This window comes from Protopterus annectens, chromosome 2.part0 (genome assembly GCF_019279795.1).
Source record: "Protopterus annectens isolate FY-2018-M chromosome 2.part0, PAN1.0, whole genome shotgun sequence".
Taxonomy (NCBI): Eukaryota; Metazoa; Chordata; order Ceratodontiformes; family Protopteridae; genus Protopterus; species Protopterus annectens.
In genome coordinates this window covers 1,183,533,663-1,183,552,049 of record NC_056728.1, presented here as the reverse complement: position 1 = coordinate 1,183,552,049, position 18,387 = coordinate 1,183,533,663, and positions in this window count along the sequence as shown.

Here is an 18,387-nt window from a genome sequence, read left to right as displayed (position 1 = left end):
TGTGTGTGTGTGTGTGTGTGTGTGTGGGCGTATGTTGATATGCTGCTGCTGGGTTGTGTGTGTGTGTGTGTGTGTGTGTGTGTGTGTGTGTGTGTGTGTGTGTGTGTGTGTGTGTGTGTGTGTGTGTGTGTGTGTGTGTGTGTGTGTGTGTGGATATGCTGCTGCTGGGTTTTGTGTGTGTGTGTGTGTGTGTGTGTGTGTGTGTGTGTGTGTGTGTGTGTGTGTGTGTGTGTGTGTGTGTGGATATGCTGCTGCTGGGTTTTGTGTGTGTGTGTGTGTGTGTGTGTGTGTGTGTGTGTGTGTGTGTGTGTGTGTGTGTGTGTGTGTGTATGCTGCTGGATTGTGTGTATATTGTCTGTTTAGCAAATGGCTCAGTGTTTGTGCTATTTTATTTCAATGTCTGTAAACATTGTAGAAGTAAATAAGAAAACAGTATGCATGCTGACAGGTTTGAATAGTGTTTATGGTAACTGAGGAGAAATAGCCAAGTAATTGAGCACTGGAGTGGCTGGGGAGGGGGCTACTGCTGGAGCAACAGGGGGTTACAGTCTATCCATTCAAGTAAAACAAACCTCATCCCTGTCCATATTCAAATGCAACTTGGATCTAAGGATGGGTAATAGAAAATGTACTCCAGGATTGCCCCTCATGCCACTAATGGATAAAGGCAGTTCCTAAATTCTGCATCCCTTACACGGGTCCCCTCAAATTATCTATGGTATGATCACAGTTATTCTCACTAGGGCTACTGTAAAATTATCAGCCATGGGATAGGTAAGACCAATCAGGAAATTAATTCAAGCACCAAAATGGAAAGCTTGAAATGTCTTCTAAGTGAACCTATGTTGTGGTGGCAAATAGTTTTAAAAAGTTGCCATTTTTATTTCACTAAGTGCTCCTGTCACCCTCTGCCCCCCCCCCCCCCCCCCCAAGTCATCAACAGCTTCTGGTGCCTATGCTTAACTTACTAATGCATGTTGGATTTTCCTACATTCTAAGCAACTTAGATGTCAATATGGAAAATACAGGCCTGTAAAAAGGATCAGATGCTTTTAATTTCATAAAACTGAAAAAGGAATCCACACACCTCTCTCCCTTCACCGCTATTCAAGTCTGTGCATCGACAACTTAGAATGATATATTCCTCACATAACAGTGATATACATTGCTCAGAACAGTTTCTAGGCAACATTTTCCTGAAGGATGCTAGGAAATCAACACCCATATTTTTCAGTGTTACATACAGGTTTTAACATCTTTGAACACAGACTAGCACTCATGAAATTCAAACCTAAAATTACAATGTACATTCAAACTTTAAACTTGAGAGGCACCTGCCTAGCTAATCTATCTTAATTGAAGTGCATGTTATGAATGCAATGAAAATACTTGGCTTTATGACATCACCTGGATGCAGGGATAGCCTACAAATATGGGTCTTGATTAGGATTTCAAACTATGAACATGTGCTTGTGATGTAGGTAAAGAGTTTGTAAAACTTCATTCATGTCAGCATTGTGTCAGAAACATTAAAAACATTCATTCCTCAGACAGTGGGACAGTGTCATGTATTATAGAGTTTATGTGAACAGAACCAAATAAGCTGCTGTACATAAGGGACCATGATATTAAATGGCAAACCACACCACCAAGAAAATACATACATCTCCCATGTCCTGCATTTCAACTGTGTCTGCCCATCATACTCCCTCAAAAGATGAGGACGATGTTTTTGAAATGAATGTATAATTAATGATAAAACAGAACTTGGTAACACTTTTAGAAACTATACAATATTAACAACAGCATTAGTCAGACATGTAACAGTTTGTAGTAGAGCATTACAGATTACAGGCATATTCTTAGGAATTTGATGACTAACTCAGTAATTCGTAACCTTGTCCAACATAATTTCTAATATCAATTAGTGGAATATGCTCCTTAAAAGAAATGCTATGGGTGAATTAAACCAAGATAACAATTTCAGAAATGTTTCCCCCTATGTGGATTGGAACCTACAGCACGCCAAAATGAAGACACGCTGGTTGGTTTCCTTACAAGCCAAGCTAACAGATTGCAGGTGTTTCCTGTCAAAAAACAGGTACTGCAGGTGTTTATTCAAATTCTTGTGGAGAACAGAGGAATACAGTAACTGAAACACTTATTGGAAATTTTATTGTAAAGTTGTAACAGCTATCAATACATAACTGAAAATATATGTGTAAGCAGTCGGACAGGCATTACTTTTGGCTTAAATTAACATGGTAGCATGTTTACTTTATTAGTAGGAATGAATTAAAGATGCCATTTGTGGGTTTTTATTCTGACATATAACAATGCAGTAGGAGATACTGTGGTACTATAATGGAAAACTACGAAGCGTAGCCATCTGCGGCCTAGGCGCTATAGACGTTCGTGATGCACAAGGACAGTGGATGTGTGAAATGATGTTATATGTTGTAAAATGTACGTACATCTACAAAGGTCATAATTATGGATATTATAAACATTATTAAAGACATGAACAGCATGGGAATTGAACAAATACTTAAAGGAACAGCAGTTAAAATGTCCAATTAATTATCCCATAAATTAAATTGTCACAACAGCTAGTTAATGGTTCCAAAAAATCCTATATATGGGACACAAATATATATTTAATTTCTGTAGGAATACTCAGGTATATATAGGATAGTCACACTTACTTTTGGGATTCAACAGCTGTGTGGAAATCTTGGCAACCCTCTGTCAGAGCTTCTGCACGTTCCTCCACTGCAGGTTCTCATAGTCGTGGTGAACCTGTACTCCATTGTGATAGATCCTTGTATGTCTTTGGTGTTCCCATGAAATCTGGTTCCATATGTCTATAATCGCAAAGTTCCATGGCCTGACTCTTATCTAATGCTCCACTGCAGTATACAAGGTTAACACCTGGGTGGTCTCCTCCTTTGTCCAATTCGGTGCATGGACACATCTCAGTCTCCTTGAAGTAGCCATCATGATCCTCCAATTGAAAATAGCTGAAAAATGCAAAAACAGAAAAATGCTCACTGAGGTCCCACTCAGTTTGCAATTAGCAATGGTCTGATCTGTAAATGTATCAAAATAATTATTTGAAAGTGGTGCTGCTGTAATTTTAGCAGATCATTGGAAGATAACAGGCACATGCCTCACATGGTACTGTTTATCAATACCTACTGGGTACTTGCTCAGTGCACCTAGGTGTCAACGTTGCATGTAGCCAGTTTTACTCAGAGGTACAAAAATGGGATTCCAAAACCTGGAATTTTAATGAACCTCATTAATTATGTATAGTGCAGATGGTACTTAAAGTTGGATACACATTAGGTGCTCTTTCTTTCTGTAATTCGGAATGAGAGGGACATTGACAATTGGTAGCATATCTGTTTTGGTGATTATTACATATGTTAAAGTCAGCATTCTCAAAAGGAACTTATTTAAATTCATTTTTACTCAAATGTGAGCTTTAACAGAACTTACTGTAAGTTATTGCACTGATGTTTGATTGACTTTATGCATATAAGTGCTGCAATTTTAAGTAATTGATTTCATTCCCATATGCAGTTGTACAGTCAGAATTACATTGCAAATGTGAACAGTGTATTCGGATAGATTTAGGGATCAATCACAATTCTTACTGGTAATTCCTTGCACTCAGTGGTGTAACTCTGGAAATCAATGGATTCCAACATGATCAATATTTAGTATGAAATGTTGATATGGATATTTCTTAATTCATGGTTCCTAAGAAAGCTGTTAGAAATATATGCTGTTGCTGTTATGGATATTTATTCAATGATGCTTCTTAAGAAATGTGCTATCACTACTGGCTCAGTATAATAAGGATGTGTACTGTCTGCGACCTGCCTACAGATCTTGAGGTATTCCAACACTTTCCCTAAGTTGTTCAGTTGTTACTTGCTGTAGTAGTTTAATGTAAAACACAAGCAGGTTCCTTTGGCATCATGCTGTTGTCTTTGGAGCTCCACTCCACATGTATGTAGTTTGAGGGGTTCTAATTCCACTCATGAACTGCAAAGATATTACAAGTTATATTGATTTTACAAACATTATACATGAAGGCATTGTTACTTTTTATATGTCAGTACTGACCACAGACTATGTTATACAGACCTTTGCATTGCCCAGGAATGCATAATGTTTATGTTGACATATGCTGCTCACAGAATCTAATGCATAAATGAGTTCATATGAGAATATTATCATTTGCATAGAATTGTCTTTCAGATGGCCAGCCATCATAGGGGTGACATCTTCTCTCCCTAGGAAAATGACATCATTATCGATGCTCTTTAGCAATAGGAACATATACTTCTAGGCCATTCAGGTAATATGGTTTGGAGACTCAAAATCTGGACCAGCATGATCAATGCAGATGGAGGCCACAACCAATCCAGTGATGCCTGTCGATGACTCTGCTCGGACATGATCCTTTGTGCAGCCAGCAGAGTGAGATGTTATGAGAGATCAAGGGATGCCACCAGGGGACGACCACCATTGACTGCTCCAGTGATATCACAATATTTCTAGCCTCACTACATGCAGCAAGAGGGGAGCAATGCATCCTCAGTGATGGGATTGAAGCTGAAGTTTCAGGCCAGATATGTGTGTCTTTCTTTCCTTACATGGGTATGCATTCAGACAATCGTTGCATATTGTTGTAGCTTGCATATTAATGTATTGTTGTTTTTGATTTACAGCAACAGAGTTGATCTATGAACATGAATCCACACAGGGTGAGTATGTTGAATGTAAGTCTAATGACATATATTGATACAAGCACTCCAAACAACATTTGTAATGCTGTTTTCATAATTTTTAAGATGTCCATCTACTTCAGGACTAAACCAGGGATCAGCAGATCAGTGTCTCCATACTGTTACTGTGACCATTGTCTTCTCATTGCCACAGCCTCATTTCACAGCATTGCTGTTTACTGTCATATTTACCTAACATTGTACTCTACAATTATATCCAGTGGAGGCCCAAGCTATGCATGTTCATTTGCAGCCAGACCAGATATGTTACAGCAAAATTGTCATTGCTTGCATTAATGGGTAGCACACGTGAGTCATGACATTTATGTCAATATTTTTCATCACAGGCACAGCTGTTCTACAGTTGCAGCATATATCACATGTGTATTTGGAGCCCATGTTACTGTATCGTATTTGTGATGCTGTCAGTATTCTTTTTTGCTAAATACTTGACTGTGCTGCCTTTCTCTTTACTTTCCCACTGCAGGAGTCACAGTACAACCCATAACATCCACAGAGCAGTAGTCTTTCACTAGTATGCCATTAACTATGTGTCATACCTGCCATTTTTGTTAATCCTGTAGTTGTCCTCCATTAATACTGTGTCCTTCTCCCATTGATAGGCTATTTTGTATCAATGTCATTGAGTGCACATATGAGTGGTATATGTATGTCAAACCTTCTGTATGTTTTAACTGTGTTCATCTGGTTAATGATGTCAATGATGTGATCACTAACGCTGTTTTTTCCCTACAATAGTTGAAGTTCATCCCTCTTCAGCATCACCATCTTCCAATGAAGTGTTGTCAGGTGTGTGTTTTTTTTTGTATTCCTCACATATGCCATGTATATTGGACTTGTATCCAAATTATATACCTCATATATGTAGATTCCAAGAAATATACATACAGTAGACCTCATGTAAAGTCACTATTATTTGTAACATTTCAGTGAGATATATATGTCATATGTCTTTGATGACATCTATAATGGAATCTAAGCACATTCTCCTGATCTGTGTCTTTGTATCTTGTAGCAAATCAACTGCCTGTATCATCCAGCAGCCCATCTAGTGATCATGATGTTGTTCATGATGTGTCTTAGCATGATAGTATGACCTCTGGCACACAGGACCTTGAGATGTTTGTAGTCTATCCATGAGGTTGACAATGATGTTGCTGCAGCTGGAGCCTCAGATTTGGAGACCAACTTGTCTAGTCATTCAGACTATGCAGGCACAATGAATGTTTTACAGGATGAGGCATTTGACAAACAGACCCCAGTTAAGACTGATACTGATAGCAGTTCCACACAGCAATAAGCAACAGGGCATATCAGTAGAAGTAGGCTAGCAGATGCTGTTCATGGACAGGTGTTAGAGGTTGTCAGCCTCTTGCTGCAGGCAAATGAATGATCACAGCAATGGCATCAGTTAGACGTCCATACACTTGCACATGCCACAGATTGTGTGGCACACCAGCTACATCTCATACATGAAGGGCAAGAGTAGAGACATGTGAGATAATGGCTTCATTGGCTGCTCAGAATGAGAGTCTGCTAGCTGTGGAATGGTTGGTAGAAACCCTGGTCTCTATGGTACTGCAGCAGTGTCACACTACCAGTAGGATTCTGTATTCCCTGACTATGATCAGCAGATTACAACATGGGAGAGGCAGTCAATCTGTCTGCAGAACCATCACTGGCCATAGAGAATCATTGCCTGTGGTCCAGTTTGCACAAAATTCAACTTCTGACCCATCTGCTGTGGTACCGCCAGTCAAAAGGTCTTTACCTTTCAGTCATAGTTGCTCATCTCAACATTGTATTTAACCCCATCCTTCTCCTCTGTGGAGCAACCAGGGCATCATCTGTCTTTATATGGTTGGGGCAGAGCAGAGAGTGGTGCAAGACATCAGAAAGGTCACTCTAGACTGTGCTAGAATGTGTCCAGCAGTGTAGCACACATAGCCAGCACATATTATTGAATTACCACTTTACTGTGGTATGTGTCTTCTGATATTAAAATGTCTGCATTATGTCTTGTGTGCTTTCTCTTTTTCATGTTATTATATTGTAGAAATAGGAATGTGTAGAACTGATATGTGTCCCTTACTGTTTTCCATACAGTGATATGACAATCTGAGTGTGTATACATACCTGTTTCAGTTGTGCCTTGAGCTGATGATCCCTGTTGTGACACATTTGCATATGTTCATGTTGTAATATGTTATGATTATGGTGTTATGTGTGATGCTCAGTGTGTACATCTAGTTGGCAATTGCCATTAAATGCAATCTGTGCTGCTGTGGTGGGGCAACATCTTAATATCAGCATTTAATCTGTGTACTAATGCACATGTGGCTTGACACAAAGATGTTGGTCAGACACTGCCATGTTGCCTGGGCCTGCACTTGTGGTCGCACCCTAGGTTGCTTATTCCTGTGATTCCTGTCCCCTATGTCCTATTGCTCCTTCTCCAATTCCTGTAGGATGTCCTCTACAGATATCTGTGGTTCTTGGGGTAGTTCATCCACACCAACAGCTAGAAGACTGCCATGTGCAATAGTTAGCATATCGTGCCACATGGCATAAACCATTATCATCTGTGCTGCCTTCTCAGGTATGTATTGCAGTGATCCCCCAGCTGTGTCCAAACATCTGAATCTAGCTTTCAATACACCAAACACATCCTCTATGGTGTTTCTGACTGTTCTGTGTGCTGTATTGTAGGCCTCCTGTAAACGATTTGATGGCTCATGGTATGGTGTCATTACCCACGGCTCAAGTGAGTGACCACAATCACTCGTTGTGGGGCATGGAAACACATGGTCAGGATAGATATTGTAATGAGAGTTATCCTTTGCTTCTATCCTAACTCTGCTCCTGTACATACCTACTAGTAGACCCTTAGTTATTTCATCTTTCTTGAATGCTGCCATGTTGCCATCTGCTGCACACACATCTTGGCAGTTGATGGATGGAAAGCCCTTTCTGTTTATGTATTGGCCTACTTCAGGATGTACTTGTGTCTTGATAAGTGTGTGTGTGTGTGTGTGTGTGTGTGTGTGTGTGTGTGTGTGTGTGTGTGTGTGTGTGTGTGTATGTGTGTGTGTGTGTGTGTGTGTAATCTATCACATCAAGTACATGGAGCAAGGTTGTGATGCTGTAAAACTAGTGCATTACAGTTCTCTGCTCTATGGAGGTTTATAGGAAGTGTATGTATTTATCCACCTTGCTACATATTGCTTCCAGAATTTAGCCAGGATACAATTGGCAGCTGTGATACTCACATAACATCCCCCTTGTGTCTCTGGAATGTCCTAGATGCAAGTACAGCCAGATTGAGATGCACTTTGGTTTCAAGGGGGATGTGGTTTCCTCACAAGATGTGGGACACACGTGCAGACAGCTGGCATCAGTTGCCTGTATAGTCAATATCTGTCAATTATTTGCTGGTCTGACAAGTGGATTATTTACAGCCTTGCTCTCACTCTAGCTGGCTGCCTTCTAGGTTGTAAAACTGCAACCTGCTGCAGTTCATTAACAACAGGTTGCATTTTTATACATTTTTCGATGATTTGCTATGGATTTTTGCCATAATCGGTAGTATTTACTTGAATTCCTTGGGGTCTGTAAAACATACAGTCAGGATTTCAGAAAAAGGGTCAGCATGGCTCTTTGTCAAATTTAAGTTTAGTTGTGTGTGCAAATGTGTTTTGGAAGCAGACCGGTGTGTGCAGAAACACTAATTATCCTACATTGAATACTTAAGTACTCAGGCTGCCTTCAGAGTGTCTTTTGAAATTGTGTCCACAGCAGGTGCACTGAAGTCTTTCTTCAGTGTGCAGTGCTGTCTGCAAATCTGCAAATAGCTTCCATGATTTTTAAGAAATCCGGCCCTACATATATCATCATTTTGCTTAATTTCAATTGTTCTTGCACCCATTTGCTTAATTAGTCATTTTGTAAACGTAATTGTTGTCAAGTAACTCCATAAAACCCATATGTATGAATAGATTGATAGATAGATAGATATCGATACAGATATATATATATATATATATATATATATATATATATATATATATATATATATATATATATATATATATATATATATATATATATATATGTATATACATATATATATATATATATATATATATATATATATATATATATATATAAACACACACACACACACACACACACACACACACATATATACATATATATATATATATATATATATATATATATATATATATTTCCTTTCTAATTGTTATTTTTTTCATTGTTGGAATATGGCATCTCTTCAAAAATGCACAAGGAATGGAAAAACATCATAAATCAAAAGGACAATCATCAGATATTAAATAAAGTAGGGTCACACAAGAAGCCAGCACACAAAAAAAAACCCCAGAAAAAATTCTAAGAAACATTGTCCAGCTCTTTCTCAAAAAGAGTGGCCCATTTCAACTCCGCCAGATATTCCTCATCAGTCAAGTCAGCCAGAGTTGACTGCACTGCAGATACAGAGTGTAGATAAATATTTAACAACGTTATTAAGCGCTTGGCCAGGAATGGAGAGCAACACTACTTGGCCTAGGGTCTGACAAGGGTTTACCACCTAAGAGTAAGGTTCAAAATGAAACACAGGGTATAAATGAGAAAGTTTTGGTTATAAGTCACATGCAGTTTCCTAACATACCATTTTTAGTGAGGCTATCAATATTGTTAGAATTGATCCGTGAAGGTCTAATAAGAATAAAAATAAGCATAGCGCAAGCCCCTTTTTGTAGTACAAAAAGACAATGTTCAACATTTATGTGCCATTTTTCTTCTTCATTTAGGGAAAATATTGTTGGGGTGCTTACACAGATATTTTATATCTAAATGATGCCATTGGGATTCAAAGGATTCTGTATGCTGAAGGACCAGGGACATGCACCCAGCTACCAAATTTATGACAAAATCATGCAACAACTGGGTATTTGACTCTGTACATTTCAAGGCACTGATCTTTGAGAAGAATCTTTTTCTAGCTTTATTACTTTGCAGCATTTTTAATAATCAGGAAGGTGTATTACCTGAAAGAAAGCCTAGCTTGGTGTTGGTATGATAAAACATTTATAAAAATCAAGGTGCTTAACACAGATCTGAAATAAGGGCAACAGCAGGCAGACTTATGGTTCAGGGTCATGACTGACTGGTCTACTACATTAAATCATACGGCTGTCAGTTCATCAGGGACAACATTTGAATCCACATAAGCAGTAAACAAAGGCATTTTGCTTGGCCAACTTGTAGATTCTCCAATGTCTGTTCTCATTGTGATGGAGGACATACACCTGTAACTTGTTTTCTGAGGACTGACTCTAAAGCCCAAGCAGAAGTTAATATACTTGAGGGTAGATAAGGCAGGACCACATCAAGGTGAATAAGGTAAAGCCTTGTTTCTGGCTTTAGAGGAATTAATTCATTTTGTGGCCTTTGATATGAAGTTTGTAAATCATTCTACTATGAAGACTGAGATATTTGCAAAAGTTTTCAAAGACTATCCAGATTACAAGCTGTTCATCAATTCAACCAGGATTTCAGTTCAAGACTTCCCATAAAATCAGTGGCTTCTCCTGATTTTATTTTTATAAGAATCTAAAATCTTTCCAAGGTAATGACAGAATAGAGTTTACATTTTTATTTAAAGAGATTGGGGGAGGAAGAACTGCAGGCCCTTTTCAGTCTCACCCTGCCCTGAGATTTTCATCTCCTTCCATCTCTGTCCATGACTGCAGCTTTTGGGCATGCTTTTTTGAAGGTTAAGTATTAGTTCAATAAGACCATGTCCATGGGCTATGCAGTGAAAATTGTGTAAGGTTTGAAAAATTTACTGCAGCTTTACAGCAGTGTTGGAGAGCTGTACATTTATATTGATGAATCTTTGAGGGTACAAGAGACATTATCAGTTTTGAAGATTTTCCAGGATTTGTGATATCAGTTGTGTGTACCCCTTGCTCATGAAAAAGAAATTGAAGGCCCCAATTAAGTATCTTGCATTCCTGGAAATTGAATTGGATGTGCCTTCTTATTCATTCAGATTGCAGCCAGATGAGTTGGACCATTTAAGATTGTCCATCAAAGAAATTGTGTCTGTTTCATCTGTTTAAAAAAAAGCATACAAAGTGCTATAGAACTCTTAAGTCTCTTAAACATAGGTTGTTGAGCTAAAGCTCCTAGTAGAATGTTTACACATTCAATGCTAATTTGTTGCAGTCACCATTAAATTTTTCATTAGTTCAGGCTCACTAAGTGATTTAAAGCAGACCTGCATCTGTGATCTATATTGTTATCATATGATATTTTGACAGGGCAACCAGGTCTCAGTTGATCAGATACAGTTGTTTACAGATGCAGCAGGAAGTTTTGGCATAGGGACATATTCTAATGGACATTGGTTTTCAATTCCTTGGCCTTCCTCCTGGTCTGCTGAAAGAAAAAAATTAGATATAACATTTCTTGAATTTACATTGATTGGGTGACAAAGGTGCTATGACAAGTTGATCTCAGAAACAAGAAGGTGAGTTTTCAATCTGACAGGGAAATTCTTGAAGAGCAGGTCTTCTAAGTCTATTTGGATTCAATCTCTGTTATGATTATGAGTGCTGCACTACTTGCATATTGATCTTTCAGTTTTTTCTGAACATATTCTGGGGGCCCCAGAAAACCTCATGGAATGACCATCAGGTCTTTTAAATGTTATTATTTGAGCCTTCTTAAGCAAGATAAACATTCATCATCTGGCAATATTGTTCATTATATTACATCCTCTTGATTTAAGAATGATGCACCTAGTATAGTTAGAGTTGCTTTAATTGCCCTTTTTACAGATAAACTACACATTCTTATTACTGGCCATTTGTTTGTGGTTAGGACAGCCAGCAGAGTGAAAGCTCACTAAAGAAGTTGACTTAATGGTTTGGATCCTTGATTTCAGTATAACCTGAAAAAGTATTGGCAGTATGTTATGGAACCACCTTTTGTTGAATTTATAGAACATTGTCTTACAAGTTAGGTCAAGTTCATAGTGTAATTATTTACTTAGGTGATAATAATTTATGTTAAACTCCCAAGTGTGGACTACTCTAGAATATTTTGAGAGCACTCTTATGTATTTTACAATTTTACCTCAATTTGATAGTTGCCTGGGCATATAGCACTCCCAGGTTATATCATGTGGGAGCTGTCAAACTTGGGGCCCTGAAGAGCTTGAATCATTTTTTTTTCTTCAGTTGCACATTTTTTGCGTTTCCAGTTTATTAACCAGAGGACTTAGTGGGTACAGATTCCATTTGGTTTAGAGTAGATTGAGTCCATTTCTTGGACATGGGGTAGAATCTATTCAGTCTTGATTTAGCCTCCTTTTTAAAACCATTGCCTGCCATAAATAAAGGCACCATGGTTCTTGCTACTTAGAATTAATAGTCTGTTATGAAAAACTGTATTTATTTATTTATTTTGATGCTTTTGCTGTTCATTAGGTTATTTTTGTTGTTGTTTGTTTTGTTTTTGTCAATTTAGGAAGAAGGTGACATGCTTTCTTTATTGCCCTTCTTGCTGGGTAGTTATTGCACAGCCTATCCTCTTTTCATTCCCTTTTCTTTTCCTAGGCTTGTGGTAGCTCTATGAAGCTAATAGCAACCTATATACAACATTTTGGTTTACTGTCGAAACCTGGAAACTGCATGGGTTGACCTGTCACATGCTCGATCTTTAATTCTGAATCCAGAACAGTGAAATTCTGGCCAGGTCAAAACTGAATACACTGACATTCGTAGTTTGATGTATTTGACATAGCAGGAGGTATTTGACATAGCAGGAGGTGATGTCAGTTACCCATGCTATGCACCTTCACATACAGTGACATTCCATAGTCAACAGAACATGTATTTTGCTATTTTGCAGGAGGCAAGCCCCCTGCACCCCACACACCCCCTGTAACTTATATATACCAAATCTGAGATCACACTACAGTGAGAAAATGGGCTAATTCCCTGTTCCTCACTGAATCGCAATCTTGGTGCACAATGCCAAACTCAGATACTCAAACTACACTAGCCATTTGCTGTGGTATAGTCGATGTATTTTGAGTCAGCATTCTGCCATTTGAAAACTGCCTTTTGACCACATGCCAGTCGACAGAAGTGACTTTGTGTATTTAATTGTAAACCCAACATTTCACATGGCCAGCGGCAAGTTAGCTGAGGGGGCTCTGTTTATTTATGTCACTAGGCTTTTGGAATGCGACAGACTGGATAGGTATGGACAGTCTATGTCACTGCCTGGTCACCAGACTCTCTTGGTTTACTTGGTTTTCTTAGCATAATGTAGTTTAAAAATTATTTTGTTTAATGTAATAAACTGGTTGCTATGTCAGCCATGTGTATTTGTCTTTTATGGCTGAAAGCAGGACATAAGGGCAAATTAAGTTTGTGATTGCAAACTTTGTTGTCCAGTGCCATTGAGAATTAACAGTTGAGGCTAGCTCATGGAGGGACTCAGGATGTATATCAGCTGTTCATCAGGGGATTAGTGGCTATATTCCACCCCCCTGTTATCATTTTGGACAGTCACTGCACAGCCTTTCTGCTTTTCATTCCTCAAGTTTCCTTTCCTGAATCTGTGGTAGCTGCATGGAGTTGTGAACAACTGGTATGCAATATTCCGCATGGCTATTGGCATAACTGGGGGTAGTAGAGAGATTGGTGGCATTGCTTATTTATGTCACTCGGTTTTTACTATGGAATAGGCTGGACAAGAGCAGAAGGCCAAGAATGGGGACAGTCAATCAGGCAGCTCTGGTTTACTTGTCATGGTATGCTTTAAAAATATGTAGTGTTATATAATGCTCATTTTAGAATTGATGATTTCATTCATGATCAATTCGATTTTGTTTAATCTAAAAAGCATGTCACAGTGTTGTTCATGTCTGTTTTTTGTGGGAGAAGTGGGGTATAGTGACAACAGTTGTGTGTAGTTTTACTGTACATTCTCCTATCTTCTTCTTCTTTTGGCTGCTCCCATTAGGGGTCGTCACAGCAGATCAACTGTTTCCATTTCTTCCTGTCCTCTGCATCTTGGTCTGTCACACCAACCACCTGCATGGCCTCTCTCACCATATCCATAAACCTTATCTTAGGCCTCCCTCTTTTCCTGTTACCTGGAAGCTTCATCCTTAGCATTTTTTTCCCAATATACTCTGCATCCCTCCACAGCACATGTCCAAACCAACATAATCTTGCCTCTCTGGCTTTGTCTCCAAACCTTCCAACCTGAGCTGACCGTCTAATATACTTATTCCTAATCTTGTCCATCCTTGTCACACCCAATGCAAATCTTAACATCTTCAACTCTGCCACGTCAAGCTCTGACTCCTGCCTTTATGTCAGTGCCACTGTCTCCAACCCATATAACATAGCTGGTCTCACTACCCTCTAGTAGACCTTCCCTTTCACTCTTACTGGTACTCGTCTGTCACAAATCACTCCTGACACTCTTCTTCACCCACTCCACCCTGCCTGTACTTTCTTCTTCACCTCTCTTCTTCACTCACCATTACTCTGAACTGTTGATCCCAAGTACTTAAACTCATCCACCTTCGCCACCTCTACTCCCTGCATCCTCACCATTCCTCTATCTTCCCTCTCATTCACATACGTATATTCTGTCTTAGTCCTGCTGACCTTCATTCCTCTTCTCTCTAGAGCATATCTCCACCTCTCCAGGGTCTCCTCCACCTGTTCCCTACTCTCACTACAGATCACAATATCATCTGCAAACATCATAGTCCACGGGGACTCCTGTCTGATCTCATCTGTCAACCTGTCCATCACCATTGCAAATAAGAAAGGGCTCAGAGCTGATCCTTGATGTAATCCCACCGTCACCTTAAATGCATCCATCACTCCCACCACAGATCTCACCGCTGTCACACTACCCTTGTACATATCCTGTACCAGTCTTACATACTTCTCTGACACTCCCGACTTCCTCAACAATACCACAACTCCTCTCTAGGCACCCTGTCATATGCTTTCTCTAAATCCACAAAGACACAATGCAACTCCTTATGACATTCTCTATACTTCTCCATCAACACTCTCAGAGTAAACATCACATCTGTAGTGCTCTTTCCTGGCATAAAACCATACTGCTGATCATTAATCATCACCTCCCTTCTTAACCTAGCTTCCACTACTCTTTCCCATAATTTCATGCTCTGACTGATCAGTTTAATCCCTCTGTAGTTACTACAGCTCTGCACATCACCCTTAGTCTTAAAAATGGATACCAAAACATTTTTTCTCCATTCCTCAGGCATCCTCTCACTTTCCAAGATTTCATTAAACAATCTAGTTAAAATCTCCACTGCCATTTCATCTAAACACCTCCATGCTTCCACAGGTATGTCATCTGGTCCAACAGCCTTTCCGTTCTTCATCCTCTTCATAGCTATCCTTACTTCATCTTACATTCTCCTATACTGAACTAAAAAGCAGTTTAAAACATTACTGAAATAAAACTTCACAGATGAAGCCCATAACAGATGCAATTCAGGCTATTAATTAATGATTATTTTTTTACATTGCATCACAAATCAAGTAAAAGACAATTAAGCACTCTAAAAATGTGTGGGTAAGTGAATATAATATAATGTTATTATATTTTTTTCTGTAAGAGGTAACAGAGTATAAAACTAGGATTAGAAAATATTTTGAAAGTGAAATATTCTGAGTCACATACTAAATTTAATTTAAACTTAGTAGAGTCAGTTTGGTTGAATCACTGAAAATGTCTATTAAAATAATATAATGTAAGCATTTTTCATGAGTATTAATGTTTATTGTATATACTGTAGGTATGCCTCTGCAGGATTTTATGCTTTGGGGACCTCAGGAGTCATGAGTCTATGCAGCTTCAGACTTATTATCATATCTGTATACTGAATTACAGAGCAATGCTTCTTTCTTTCATTGGAAATGTATTTTGGCTTTCATAAAAGGCAATAAAATAGAAATTCAAAGAAAAGAGTCTATTATGCATGCCATTGCATTATCTCACTGAAAATGCAGTGTGATTTCAAGGCAAAACCTTCATTCAGGAGCTCAGGAACTAGAATATTAAAACAGTGATGTTGATTATTACCATGCTAATTATTCGGATATTGTTCATTCTTCCCTTGTAAGGAATGACTGTAAGAACCTTGACATTTTATAGAGAAAAGAAAGTGAGTTTGATTGAAAACTAATAACTCAACTGGCAGCATGTTTCCTGCTTGTCATAAAATTCTGGCCCAAGTGAAAAGATGGTATATTTTATTTTAGCAGATCCATATAGTAGTCACCCATGCTTGTCAGGGTCATTTCCAGTTCACCAAACAAAACTTTCTGGGACTCTTTTTCATGAATAAAAAAGAGGAAAAAATGTGAAGACATGAATTAAATAACCACCTAAACACACTTTTGTGAAGACATTTCTTTTATTGCACTTTCACTAACAGAAATTCTGTTTGCAAATAATGCAAGTGATTTTACTAGTACAAGGGAGGATGTCTTTGCAGTAATTAAATAATGAAAATATCATCACTGACTTCCAGTTTATTTTCAGTGATATCTGTTTCCATGAGCATATTATGTATGCTTTTCACAGGAGTTTAGACTGAATTGCAATCCATCCATGTCCATCCACAACCACTTTTTCCCATTTGTGCATGTGGGGCAGGGGTGTCACATAGCGACAATTATCTAGAGCCAATATACACAACACCAGGTGGCTAGCCCTTCCACTGTTGTTCTTCCATACCACACACATATGCAAGCACACTGCCATCTATGCCCAATTTAGTGCATCAATCCAGTTGCAGCATTTCTTTGGAATGTGGGAAGAAACTGAAGCACACAGAGTAAACCCACACAAGCACAGTGAGGACATGCAGACTCCACATGGGAGGACCCCCAGCCAAGAATTGAACTGAAGCACAACTTGCTGTGAGGCAACCATGCTAATCACTGCATCACTGAGTTACAATGAATACCAGTGTTAGTGGATTCTTCCTTGTAAGTGTGCCATTTATATTTGAGATTAAAATGTTTGTAAATAAAAGTGAAACTCAGGATTAAGGGTAGTGTCATACATATTTAGCAAGATAAAGGTGTTAAGAAACTTATTCCATGCAGCCTACCCTACAGGTAAGGGTATGGCATCTAGATAAAATAAATGTATTGTGCCAGTCCTTATCGGACCTATCATTGAGTACAATGTCCCCTTTGGCATTTACCTGACTAGGCATATGCAACATATGTAATGTCCATAGGTAGTGTCATACATATTTAGGACCTATCATTGAGTACAATGTCCCCTTTGGCATTTACCTGACTAGGCATATGCAACATATGTAATGTCCATAGGAGCTCCTTACCTAGAGAATCTAGGGTAATTTAAAGATTGTCCCACACTGATCTCCTTAGAGCCTTGACTCCATACTCAGTCTACTACAAATTGTTGAGAGGTGATCTTTGCTTGGCATATAAGAAATCCTTAGATCCAGCCGTGATGGAGCTTTTGTACACCTACAAAATGAGCAGCTCCAGAAGCAATAGATCAATGGATTTGAGCTTTTCTTGCAACATAAATGGGCACTGCACCACTGGGTAGTGCAGTGGTACAGTGGTTAACATTATCCCCCTCACAGAAAGAGGTTGTCCAGTTCGACTCTCAGCTGGGGTGCCTTCTGTGCGGAGTCTGCATGTCCTCCCTGCATTTGCATGGGTTTCTTCTGGATGTTTCGTTTTCTTCCTACATTCCAAAGATATGTGTCTGGAGTATTTCTCCTCAGGCCTCCACTGAAAATGGGCTCTGTCTCAGTTGAACTTTCTGGTAAACAAATGTTAAATAAATAACTAAATAAATAAATAGAGCATGCTCATGAAACAGATAAGTGACTCAGAGGATCCCAATGCTCTGGAATAGGGCCCCAATTCATGTGAAGCAGAGTCTATCCTTACCCTATACAAATGTAACCTTAATCATTACATAGAAAATTATAAATTCATCCCCAGACTAGCCGCCCTGTCTCTTACAGACAGAGGCTGACAATGAACATTCCCTAACTAACATGAATGGGTAATCATAAATTCTTCCTTGGGCTGGCCTGCATATCTGTTGCAGACAGAGGTTGACAGTAAACCTTTCCTACATTACATAGTCCCCATATAACTTTATAGCAACCTGCTAACATATCCCTCCTAACAAATATCCCCCACCAGTTAAGGCACACATGTTACAAGATGCTGCAGTTGGGATGGGTTGCATGGCTAAGCTTATAAAGACCCTGATGAGTGTTAGCCTAGTATATACCTATGAACTTATGAAGCTGCAAATATATAGAAATAAGTGTTTTTTTATTGAAACTATCCCCAGGATTTAATAAACTCCGTGCAGGAATAGTGCTATTCCTGCATGGAGTGAACCGTGTCCATTTACCCTTAGCTTTAACAGCAGCGCACCTTCTATATTCATAAAGGCTCACTGC